The sequence below is a fragment of the Branchiostoma lanceolatum genome, chromosome 5 (assembly GCF_035083965.1).
Source record: "Branchiostoma lanceolatum isolate klBraLanc5 chromosome 5, klBraLanc5.hap2, whole genome shotgun sequence".
NCBI lineage: Eukaryota > Metazoa > Chordata > Leptocardii > Amphioxiformes > Branchiostomatidae > Branchiostoma > Branchiostoma lanceolatum.
Window position 1 is genome coordinate 16,460,682 of NC_089726.1, and position 12,057 is coordinate 16,472,738.

The 12,057-nt window shown below is 40.3% G+C and overlaps 1 long non-coding RNA gene across 1 annotated transcript in view; it reads right to left on the bottom strand.

Moving 5' to 3' along the window:
• LOC136435455 (uncharacterized) overlaps window positions 1-2,332 on the bottom strand; it is a 242,786-nt gene extending 240,454 nt beyond the window's left edge. The window contains exon 1 of the long non-coding RNA XR_010755844.1: window positions 1,911-2,332. This is a non-coding gene — a long non-coding RNA (uncharacterized lncRNA). The remainder of the gene's footprint in view (window positions 1-1,910) is intronic.
• Window positions 2,333-12,057: the final 9,725 nt, after the last annotated feature.

Below are 12,057 nucleotides of genomic sequence, written 5' to 3' on the forward strand. Positions count from 1 at the left end.
TTCAAAAGTTGGCTTCTTGCCGGGTGGAATAAGATGAAAGGATTGGGAGGAAGGGCAGATTGGCCAAAGGGCTATAACTAATAGAATAAGAAACATTTTGTTATGACTTGTGCGAGTGTTGTCTTCCCATGACCTCCTACGCCAACCCTATGTTATTATTGGTATGGTCCGATAACCCATGACGTCACTAGGTTGACTGCATGGCTTTGTTCGCCATCTTTGTTCCTCGAGTAATGTTGTAATAAACCCGCCTGCTCCTTAATCGCCACTGTTGTCGTGTTGAGTCCTCGCACACGTGTTACACAAATGATGCTACACAGAAGTGGTCATTTGAGCACCACAGAAGCCATCATTCTCCATTTTGAGAAAAACATTAAATCAGCAACTGTTTTTATGATAGCAATGATTTAAATGGCATTTTGGTATGCTGCAATAGTGACATTTAAACTACTCTGGCTGCTTTAGGAAAGGACCATTAAAATGGTGGTATGGACGCTTCAGGTGGGGGTACGGACATTATAGGTGGGGGTACAGACTACGGACATTAGTAAGAGCGCCACACATGTAGTAATGACAGTGAAAACTGCATACACAATAATACTTTTGTTCATTGTCACCTTTCTACGGTGTATATGCTTAAAAGTGTCAGACTAAGGTTTATTGCCTTTATAGTTATGCATCATTGTTTTAATATGTAACCAAATACTCCAAACCGTTAACGGGAAGCTTCAAACTGAGAGTCACGTACATGTAACCTAAGAAAAAGACCCCAGGGTAGGGTAAGGGGAAAACCCTGTATAGGTACCCGTACCCGTATAGGTCCCCGTATGGGTATACCGATATACCCCATTTGGGGCCCCAACAAGCCAGGAAACACGCTATGACGGCCGCCATATGGGGCACCCAGACTATACTCGGTCAGAAAATAGCTGAACAATCATATTTTACGATCTTTTGATTTCTATGAAGGACGGAGTTTTGGAACTGTGACGGAATTTGTGAAGTTCGTACGGAGCTCCTGTCAGAACGTGCGAGCACCGATCTCGGAGACCTTTCAACTGAACCCGTTCTGAAAAGGTTTAATAAGGAAAACCCTCACGCTAAAGACAGAGACCGAGCACGGCATATTCAGACAAATCACGCCGAATGGCCGTAATGTTTGTGTCGCAATAAAGTGGTTACTTTCCGTCTATTAAAGCGGCTAATTCGCACATGTGTCATGGCGGACCTTCCGTGCATCGAGAACCGGGCGTTTCCTGTAGGTTTTACGCAGGTTTACTGGCAGCTCCAGCCAAACAGATCATGAGTATTGCATCTGAAGATAATGACATGCGGAAAGGTTGATAGTTTGAGTGTTTTTTCTATTTCTTTTCAGAACAGGTTTAGTTCTGACAGGCGCTCCGTACGAACTTAAAATACAGCCGTTCTGGGTGCCCCATATGGCGGCCGTCATAGCGTGTTTCCTGGCTTGTTGGGGCCCCAAATGGGGTATACCGGTATACCTATACAGGTATACGGGTACGGGTACCTATACAGGGTTTTCCCCTTACCCCCCAGGGTATCATGAAACCTCTCTCAGTTTACATCCACACTGTGGATTCCACAGCCACAGGTATCGTTATGAATCGGAGGATTTCATCGAGTTGCCAGCTCAGATAGCAGGGAACAGGAGATCCACTTCATCACAAAGTTGCTAGGGGGCAGTAGTTTCAAAGCAAATGTTTAGCCACTAAATCGTTATGTTTTCCGAGCATATCATCAATAGCCAAATCCAAATTATTTTCTGTTTGCACAAGAAAAAAGTTACAAGTTTTAGGTTAACCTCTTTAACCCCTCTCTGGTTTTAGCAAGGACATTTGAGAATGGTTTTAGAAAGTCCTGAAACAAAGTTGAACTGCACAAAAACTTACCTAGATTCTGGACTTTGAAAGATGAAGCTCCTTGGAAAGATCAAGTCTTTGTCGATGAAAAATTATGTCAAGTTCTACGCAGATACGTAATCGTATATAAACTTCTAGCCTGGTGCCATCTTTTTTAGCTTTACTCCGTTCTCTAGCTCGGTCCCGTAGCTAAATAGTTTTTGGCTATGGGAGCGACCGAGAGAGCGGAGTAAAGCTAAAAAGAATGGCACCAAGGCTGAATAAACTTCTGGGACATGAATTATTTTCAGTCACATGTTACTTCTGCCTAAGTTTCAGATTTCGTGATGACCAAGGCAACGCTACGTGTACATGAATCCCGGCGTCGTTTTGAGTTGTTGGGTAACCAGAACATTACAACATCGGCGGTGATTTAGAGAACAGAAAATTACAGTAACAATGAAGTTACCTGCTCATCAGTCTTCTCTCTTGGTCTGTTCAGAAATGGCGCTGGCGGAAATGACGTCAGGGTTGCGCTGTGATTGGTCGTGACGTTTAACCTCATTAGCGAAATCGGTACATGTGTGTCATTTTCCAAGCAGATGTGTCACCATAGTTCACAATCGGGAATCACTCTTTCCTTTTTTTTTGCATCTTTTGGCTTGTATTTTGAGGTACAAAATACTTCCACTGGTAACCTTGCCATACATTTTAATGTACGGTAGTAAGGATATTGCGAAAGAGGCGAGTTCCTGACAAAAGTCTGACTACACTCAAGGATTAGTGTGTTAGGTTTGCCTCTATCTGAAATCCTACTCCTATCATACCGCAGTGATTGTTTACATTCATTCTGTTCAATAGCTATATGACTTGCCTTCCTTCGACAAAAATTCAAGCAACCGAGTTGCATCTCCTACATGTAGCTGCTCAGCTGTTGGGAAAATACTCCCGTTTGTGTCGTTGGGTCTCATCAACGGACGTGGTAGTGGGGACCCCTAGCTGGCGTAGTAATCATTGCAGGTCGACGTGCGTTAACGTGACAATCTGCTTTAGTCATCATGACCATTTGTCGTATTTTAACCTCCTTGGCCTAAGAAGACGTCGGTCTTTTGTGTTGGCTGTACAGTCCAGCCCATGAATAACGGTCGCTGTTGCAGTCCTCGCATATGAAAATTGTGATGTGTTGTGTAAAGTGCGATTTGGAACTTTTTTTGCTGCAGAACTGACGATGAATAGAGGTCGCTTTTGATCCATACAGCCAAAGTGGAGCAGAGCGGAGGTAAATTGTGCAAACAAGAACTTGATCTGCATAATCATTGAGAAACAATATTAACCTTTTCCAATATTGAAAGATTGAATATCTAGCTTCCAGTCGCTAACTCCCTCCCTTGACTGTGCCCAGCTGCTACTAGTGCTCGCTAAGATAACGTCACTTCACTTTTTCAATTCAATTCAATTCAGTTTTACTTGATGGCGCTCCAGTACCATAGAATCATGATGGGACGCAGGCAGTTTGTGACAGTGGATGGAGGCGGGGTGGCTGAGGTACTATCACTAGTCACTAGAGTACATGGCGTTTCAACATCAGCTATAAAACTTTGGCAGGGATGACTGAAAAGCCTTACAATGCATAGATACAAAATCTAGTGTAAAATATTTATTTAAAGTTTACGCTGTGCTAACGTTGGGTAACATAAATTCGCGGGGTACTTAGATTCGGGATTTTTCGAAAACGGGGTATTTAGGGATATGTGCTAGATGCAACATCAGTAATACCGCTAGAAATGCAAACTTGACAGACTAACGTATTCAGAACACTGTCTGAAAAGCTTCGATAACCATGCATTAGAAGTTGGCTGCGTCAAAAACTCTCCGTCCCTTATTGTCACAGTCTGAGGGCTTCGTGGGAGAATATACTACATAGTTGTTCGCTGGTTTATAAGACAAATGTCACATCCGCTTCCTTCTCAACACAATTATTTACAATACAACTTATAATCTCTTTTGCTAACCTATAACTGGACTCTAAGTGTGATTAATCATCAAAACGCCTCTTTGTTACTACAACCAATGGCTACGGCACTACGGTGAATTTTCCCGCCGCCATATTCGTTACCCAGAATCCTGCTATTCGGCAGACGACAAACGTTTGCGAGGAACACTTTTTTGTCTAAATGTTGTGTGTGATAGTGGACTGATGGCGATATTTTCCTCAAAGTTTGCTCTTAGCACAAGCAGAAACACATGGACATAGCAGTATTACCATTTCTACTGCATCCAGCTAACGCCCCGATGAATAATGTACAAATTTCCATGACGGTGGGGATGAACTTTGAGTGACGTTCTACCGACTCAACAAACGGGATGTTAGAAGGCCTGATGTGTGTGGTACTGCCGTTTTTTCGTGTATTTTTTTTTACTTGGACACGTCTATATCCATAGCACTCTCCTCAAGCCAAGGATGGAACGAATAGCTGCTGTATAAAATATAATTAGCGGTAAGATATTCAAAAAAAGACGAATCTTCTTTATGTTCACCCCTGTCCGACAGCACCGTCATTGTGCGTGCGGCGGAGGGTAGTTTCAAGTTGAAATATTATGGTGTCAGCACGACTAGAGACAAAATCTACCATATATATGATTAGTGCAAAGATAGTACATGATACTGACAGAATAATAGAAAAAAAGGATGGTTTATTGTTCTGCTAGATTGATTTCAGTCAACCATTATCGGAAAAATCCCGAATTTATGTTACCCAACGTTACAATAAAAACAGAATCAATTTTGTACGGAAAAATCGAACACTTGACTCAGGCTATTTAGATCAACATTACACGAAAGTCTGTGTCCTACGGACTATTGTTTTAACATTTGGAATCATGCTATGATCGTCCCAAAACAGAAGTAAGATAACCTCTACGAAGTCTATAATAGACCACCGTAAATGACACAACATTGGAAGAGCTTAGAAACACACTTTCTGAAGGTCAAAAACTTCGGATCACATTTGAAGTTGAAAAGTGCGGTTACATAACCTGTGGTGCATAATGTTTTATCAAGTCATCGCGTATGAGGTAAGATAACTTCTCCAACCTTCTTCCCGAAACACAGTCTTGTCTGAGAACAATTTTTCGTAGACGTTGAAAGGTGGTGTTAGGAACTCTGTCCATCTTGAAGGCTTTCGTACAGTAAACAGAAGCAAACATCGAACGTGAGGACGGAAACAAGGAACGTCTGACTTGTGACGTCTTGGAATGTAACCGTTACATTCGAAGTTCGAACGTACACAACTGTGCGTTGCCTTGGCAATGTGACGTCTGCGACATTCACATGTAGTTGCAATGTCATTGCACGTTTCAAAGAACCATCTTTATGGAAAGGGAAAGGCTAACACTAACAGGTAAAACGGTGGGGCCATGAAAGATTCTTCACTGAATGCTTTGCCGTATGTGACTATGTATCGGTTATTGTAAGTATATTTATGCTTGCATCGATTCTATGTACGCGTTTTTTCGGTCGACCTTCTGAGCGCTAACTCATCTCAACGCGAACTTGTTTACATGTTACACTGACTGTCGATAAACACGTACTACTAGTAATGACAAGACACACTTCTTCTTCAAGAATGAAATAAAGATCTATTGAAAAAACATGCAACAATACTACATACTGTACTAGTATACAGGAAAGTTCTGAAGAAAATCTACCCGGCCGACCAAGCGAAAAAATTACATCATTATTTACCCTACCGTTGCACGAAAAGCGAATTCTAGGATGTGAAAAATTGACAGCATGTTTCCAAGAAAGTTTACGCTATACTAGAACAAAAAATATAAAGTTTCTACGGAAAATCCAACTCTTAATTCAGGCGATTTGGTGGAAACATGGCGGCCTTTGTTTTACAACATCTACCGGCAATCGGGAAATGGCGTTGGTCTTTGTTTACTCTACCGTCAGTTGCACGAAAATGGCACAAAAGTTACAAATTCAAGAATGTGAGAAATCAAAACACGTTTACAAGAAAGTTTACGCTGTACTACAATAAAAAAAGAATCAATTTGGAAGGAAAAATCGAACACTTGACTCAAGCTATATTAAAGGCACCCAGAGCACTTTATGGCTTCAAACTCAAATTAAAAAACTCCAGTTTTTAGCCATTTCTACACATAGTAAGTTTCAATAACACTATACCATTACATATCGATATTCAAGGAGCAAAGATGCGATGTCGCTGTGTGTTGAGCACTAAAAAAAAAATCCAAGCGCTGTCAGCGCCGCCGTTTTTGTTCTCAAATTTTCCGACTTCTTGGAATGTGACGTCCCGTCGCCGGAACTTGCAGAGAACTGACCGTTCCAGTCGAACACAGGAATAACGCACAAGTACATGAGAGACGGACTTGGTAGTAGTTGGCAATGTGTTACGTAAGCTCCGTCCCCTTGAGTGCCCGAGATATTTTCTTTTTAATTTCGTTTTTTTCTTGGGTATTCATGTAGCCAATGCAGTGAGATATCTGTCCCAGATATGCATTGTCATTTCTGCTTGTCATTTCTGTCCCACTAGCGCTGTTTTTGACGGAGGTGTTCCAAATAGAACAGGGGGTTCTATATGGTGTTCGACAGGAACGGTCCATTACCGACGAAAAAACCGTTTTGAGTTCTGTTTCAATCTAATTACACTAGGCGCGTGAAACTAAAGGGGTAATTGTGTAGCTTATTTTCGCGTGGCTTTTGAGCGCTTGTGACATGTAATCATCACGCAAATGTGGTAAACAGTGGCATTAAATGACAATTTCATAAAGATTACAGCAACTAGAATATTTCCAATTTTCAAGCCACATAAAATGCTCTGGATGCCTTTAAGATCAACAATTCACGGAGGTCTGTGTCCTACGGACTTTTGTTTTAACATTTGGCATCATGCTATAATCCGCCCAACGCAGAGACAAGATAACCTGTACGAAGTCTATAGTAGCCGGCCCGCCGTAAATGACACAACATTAGAGACTTTAGAACACAATTTCAAGGTCAAAAACTTCGGATCACATTTGAAGTTGAAAAGTGCAGTTACATAACCTGTGGTGCATAATGTTTTATCAAGTCATCGCATATGAGGTAAGATAACTTCTCCAACCTTCTTCCCGAAACATAGTCTTGCCTGAGAACCATTTTTCGTAGACGTTGAAAGCTGCTGTTACGATCTCTGTACATCTTGAAGGCTTTCGTACAGTAAACAGAAGCAAACATCGAACGTGAGGACGTAAACAAGGAACGTCTGACTTGTGACGTCTTGGAATGTAACCGTTACATTCGAAGTTCGAACGTACACAACTTTGCGTTGCCTTGGCAATGTGACGTCGGCGACATTCACATGTAGTTGCAATGTTTTTATGGAAAGGGAAAGGCTAACACTAACAGGAAAAACGGTGGGGCCATGAAAGATTCTTCACTGAATGCTTTGCCGTATGTGACTATGTATCGGTTATTGTAAGTATATTTATGCCATGCTTTTTCGGTCGACCTTCTGAGCGCTAACTCATCTCAACGCGAACTTGTTTAATTACATGTTACACTTACTGTCGATAAACACGTACTACTAGTAATGACAAGACACACTTCTTCAAAAATGAAATAAAGATCTATTGAAAAAACATGCAACAATTCATCGGTAACAAATTATACAAACATTCTACATACTGTACTAGTATACAGGAAAGTTCTGAAGAAAATCTACCCGGCCGACCAAGCGAAAAAATTGCATTATTATTTACCCTACCGTTGCACGAAAAGCGAATTCTAGGATGTGAAAAATTTACAGCATGTTTCCAAGAAAGTTTACGCTATACTAGACCAAAAAATATAAAGTTTCTACGGAAAATCCAACTCTTAATTCAGGCGATTTGGTGGAAACATGGCGGCCTTTGTTTTACAACATCTATCGGCAATCGGAAAATGGCGTCGGTCTTTGTTTACTCTACCGTCAGTTGCACGAAAATGGCACAAAAGTTACAAATTCAAGAATGTGAGAAATCAAAACACGTTTACAAGAAAATTTACGCTGTACTACAATAAAAACAGAATGAAATTTGTACGGAGAAATCGAAGACTTGACTCAAGCTATTTAGATCAACATTTGACGGAGGTCTGTGTCCTACGGACTTTTGTTTTAACATTTGGAATCATGCTGTAATAGGCCCAACGCCGAAACAAGATAACCTCTACAAAGTCTATAGTAGCCGGCCCGCCGTAAATGACACAACATTAGAGACCTTAGAACACAATTTCAAGGTTAAAAACTTCGGATCACATTTGAAGTTGAAAAGTGCGGTTACATAACCTGTGGCGCATAATGTTTTATCAAGTCATCACGTATGAGGTAAGATTACTTCTCCAACCTTCTTCCCGAAACATAGTCTTGTCTGAGAACCATTTTTCGTAGACGTTGAAAGCTGCTAGCGCTGTTACGAACTCTGTCGAACTTGAAGGCTTTCGTACAGTAAACAGAAGCATATATCGACGGTGAGGACGTAAACAGAACGTCTTGTGACGTCTTGGAATGGAACCGTTACATTCGAAGTTCGGACGTAAACAACTGTGCGTTTCCTTGGCAATGTGACGTCGGCGACATTCACATGTAGTTGCAATGTCATTGCTCGATACAAAGAATCATCTTTATGGAAAGGTAAAGGCTAACCCTAATAACAAAGACGGTGGGGCCATGAAAGCTCTTCACTGAATACTTTGCCGTATGTGACTATGTATCGGTCACTTTAAGTATATCTATGCTTGCGTCGATTCTATGTACGCGTTTTTTTACGTCAACGCGAACTCGTTTAATTACATGTTACACTGACTGTCGATAAACAAACACTTACTACTAGTAATGACAAGACACACTTCTTCTTCAAGAATGAAATAAAGATCTATTGAAAAAAAACATGCAACAATTCACCGGTAACAAATCATACAAACATTCTACATACTGTACTAGTATACAGGAAAGTTCTCAAGAAAATCTACCCGACCAAGTGGAAAAATTGCATCATTATTTACCCTACCGCTGCACGAAAAGCGAATTCTAGGATGTGAAAAATTAACAGCATGTTTACAAGAAAGTTTACGCTATACTAGAACAAAAAATATAAAGTTTCTACGGATAATCCAACTCTTAATTCAGGCGATTTGGTGGAAACATGGCGGCCTTTGTTTTACAACATCTATCGGCAATCGGAAAATGGCGTCGATCTTTGTTTACTCTACCGTCAGTTGCACGAAAATGGCACAAAAGTTACAAATTCAAGAATGTGAGAAATCAAAAGACGTTTACAAGAAAGTTTACGCTGTACTACAATAAAAACAGAATGAAATTTGTACGGAAAAATCGAAGACTTGACTCAAGCTATTTAGATCAACATTTCACGGAGGTCTGTGTTCTACGGACTTTTGTTTTAACATTTGGAATCATGCTGTAATCGGCCCAACGCCGAAACAAGATAACCTGTACGAAGTCTATAGTAGCCGGCCCGCCGTAAATGACACAACATTAGAGACCTTAGAACACAATTTCAAGGTTAAGAACTTCGGATCACATTTGAAGTTGAAAGGTGCGGTTACATAACCTGTGGCGCATAATGTTTTATCAAGTCATCACGTATGAGGTAAGATTACTTCTCCAACCTTCTTCCCGGAACGTAGTCTTATCTGAGAACCATTTTACGTAGACGTTGAAAGTTGCTAGCGCTGTTACGACCTCTGTCCATCTTGAAGGCTTTCGTACAGTAAACAGAAGCATACATCGAACGTGAGGACGTAAACAGAACGTCTGACTTGTGACGTCTTGGGATGTAACCGTTACATTCGAAGTTCGAAAGTACACAACTGTGCGTTGCCTTGGCAATGTGACGTCGGCGACATTCACATAATGTAGTTGCAATGTCATTTCACGTTCCAAAGAACCATCTTTATGGAAAGGTAAAGGCTAACCCTAATAAGAAAAACGGTGGGGCCATGAAAGCTCTTCACTGAATGCTTTGCCATATGTGACTATGCATCGGTCACTGTAAGTATATTTATGCTTGCGTCGATTCTATGTACGCGTTTTTTACGTCGACCTTCTGAGCGCTAACTCATCTCAACGCGAACTTGTTTAATTGCATGTTACATTGACTGTCGATAAACACGTACTAATAGTAATGACAAGACACACTTCTTCTTCAAGAATGATATAAAGATCTGTTGAAAAAAAAACATGCAAAAATTCACCGCTAACAAATCATACAAACATTCTACATACTGATTGATGATTGAAGACCTTTATTGTATGTTCGTGCCCCGAGGGGCTAGATACAGGTCGTTTAACACAAATCTAACCAACATCTAAGTGACATATACGGTGAAATATGTACAGTACATTGTGTAAACATACATGGTAGAAGAAAGGGATAAGCTCAGCTAATCTAGTAAAGTCAACTTCTTCTCGCTTCTTTGTACATGTGTAGATGTATGAACAGATCATGTTTCTTATACAAGGGTTATCTAGACGCAACAAAAATATGAATTTATCCGTTGCGTTTAAATATTCAAAGTATGGGAATTTCTCATTAATACATTTGAAAAGAACATTTCTTTCTATATCATAAAGTTTACAATCTAAAATGAAGTGCCGCTCATCTTCTATTTGATTCAACTGTACTAGTATACAGGAAAGTTCTCAAGAAAATCTACCCGACCAAGTGGAAAAATTGCATCATTATTTACCCTACCGCTGCACGAAAAGCGAATTCTAGGATGTGAAAAATTTACAGCAGGTTTACAAGAAAGTTTACGCTATACTAGAACAAAAAATATAAAGTTTCTACGCAAAATCCAACTCTTAATTCAGGCGATTTGGTGGAAACATGGCGGCCTTTGTTTTACAACATCTATCGGCAATCGGAAAATGGCGTCGGTCTTTATTTACTCTACCGTCAGTTGCACGAAAATGGCACAAAAGTTACAAATTCAAGAATGTGAGAAATCAAAACACGTTTACAAGAAACTTTACGCTGTACTACAATAAAAACAGAATGAAATTTGTACGGAAAAATCGAAGACTTGACTCAAGCTATTTAGATCAACATTTCACGGAGGTCTGTGTCCTACGGACTTTTGTTTCAACATTTGGAATCATGCTATAATCGGCCCAACGCAGAAACAAGATAACCTCTACAAAGTCTATAGTAGCCGGCCCGCCGTAGATGACACAACATTAGAGACCTTAGAACACAATTTCAAGGTTAAAAACTTCGGATCACATTTGAAGTTGAAAAGTGCGGTTACATAACCTGTGGCGCATAATGTTTTATCAAGCCATCACGTATGAGGTAAGATTACTTCTCCAACCTTATTCCCGAAACATAATCTTATCTGAAAACCATTTTACGTAGACGTTGAAAGTTGCTAGCGCTGTTACGAACTCTGTCCATCTTGAAGGCTTTCGTACAGTAAACAGAAGCATACATCGAACGTGAGGACGTAAACAGAACGTCTTGTGACGTCTTGGAATGGAACCGTTACATTCGAAGTTCGAACGTAAACAACTGTGCGTTGCCTTGGCAATGTGACGTCGGCGACATTCACATGTAGTTGCAATGTCATTGCACGTTACAAAGAATCATCTTTATGGAAAGGTAAAGGCTAACCCTAATAAGAAAGACGGTGGGGCCATGAAAGCTCTTCACTGAATGCTTTGCCGTATGTGACTATGTATCGGTCACTGTAAGTATATCTATGCTTGCGTCGATTCTATGTACGCGTTTTTTTACGTCAACGCGAACTCGTTTAATTACATGTTACACTGACTGTCGATAAACAAACACTTACTACTAGTAATGACAAGACACACTTCTTCTTCAAGAATGAAATAAAGATCTATTGAAAAAAAACATGCAACAATTCACCGGTAACAAATCATACAAACATTCTACATACTGTACTAGTATACAGGAAAGTTCTCAAGAAAATCTACCCGACCAAGTGGAAAAATTGCATCATTATTTACCCTACCGCTGCACGAAAAGCGAATTCTAGGATGTGAAAAATTTACAGCATGTTTACAAGAAAGTTTACGCTATACTAGAGCAAAAAATATAAAGTTTCTACGGAAAATCTAACTCTTAATTCAGGCGATTTGGTGGAAACATGGCGGCCTTTGTTTTACAA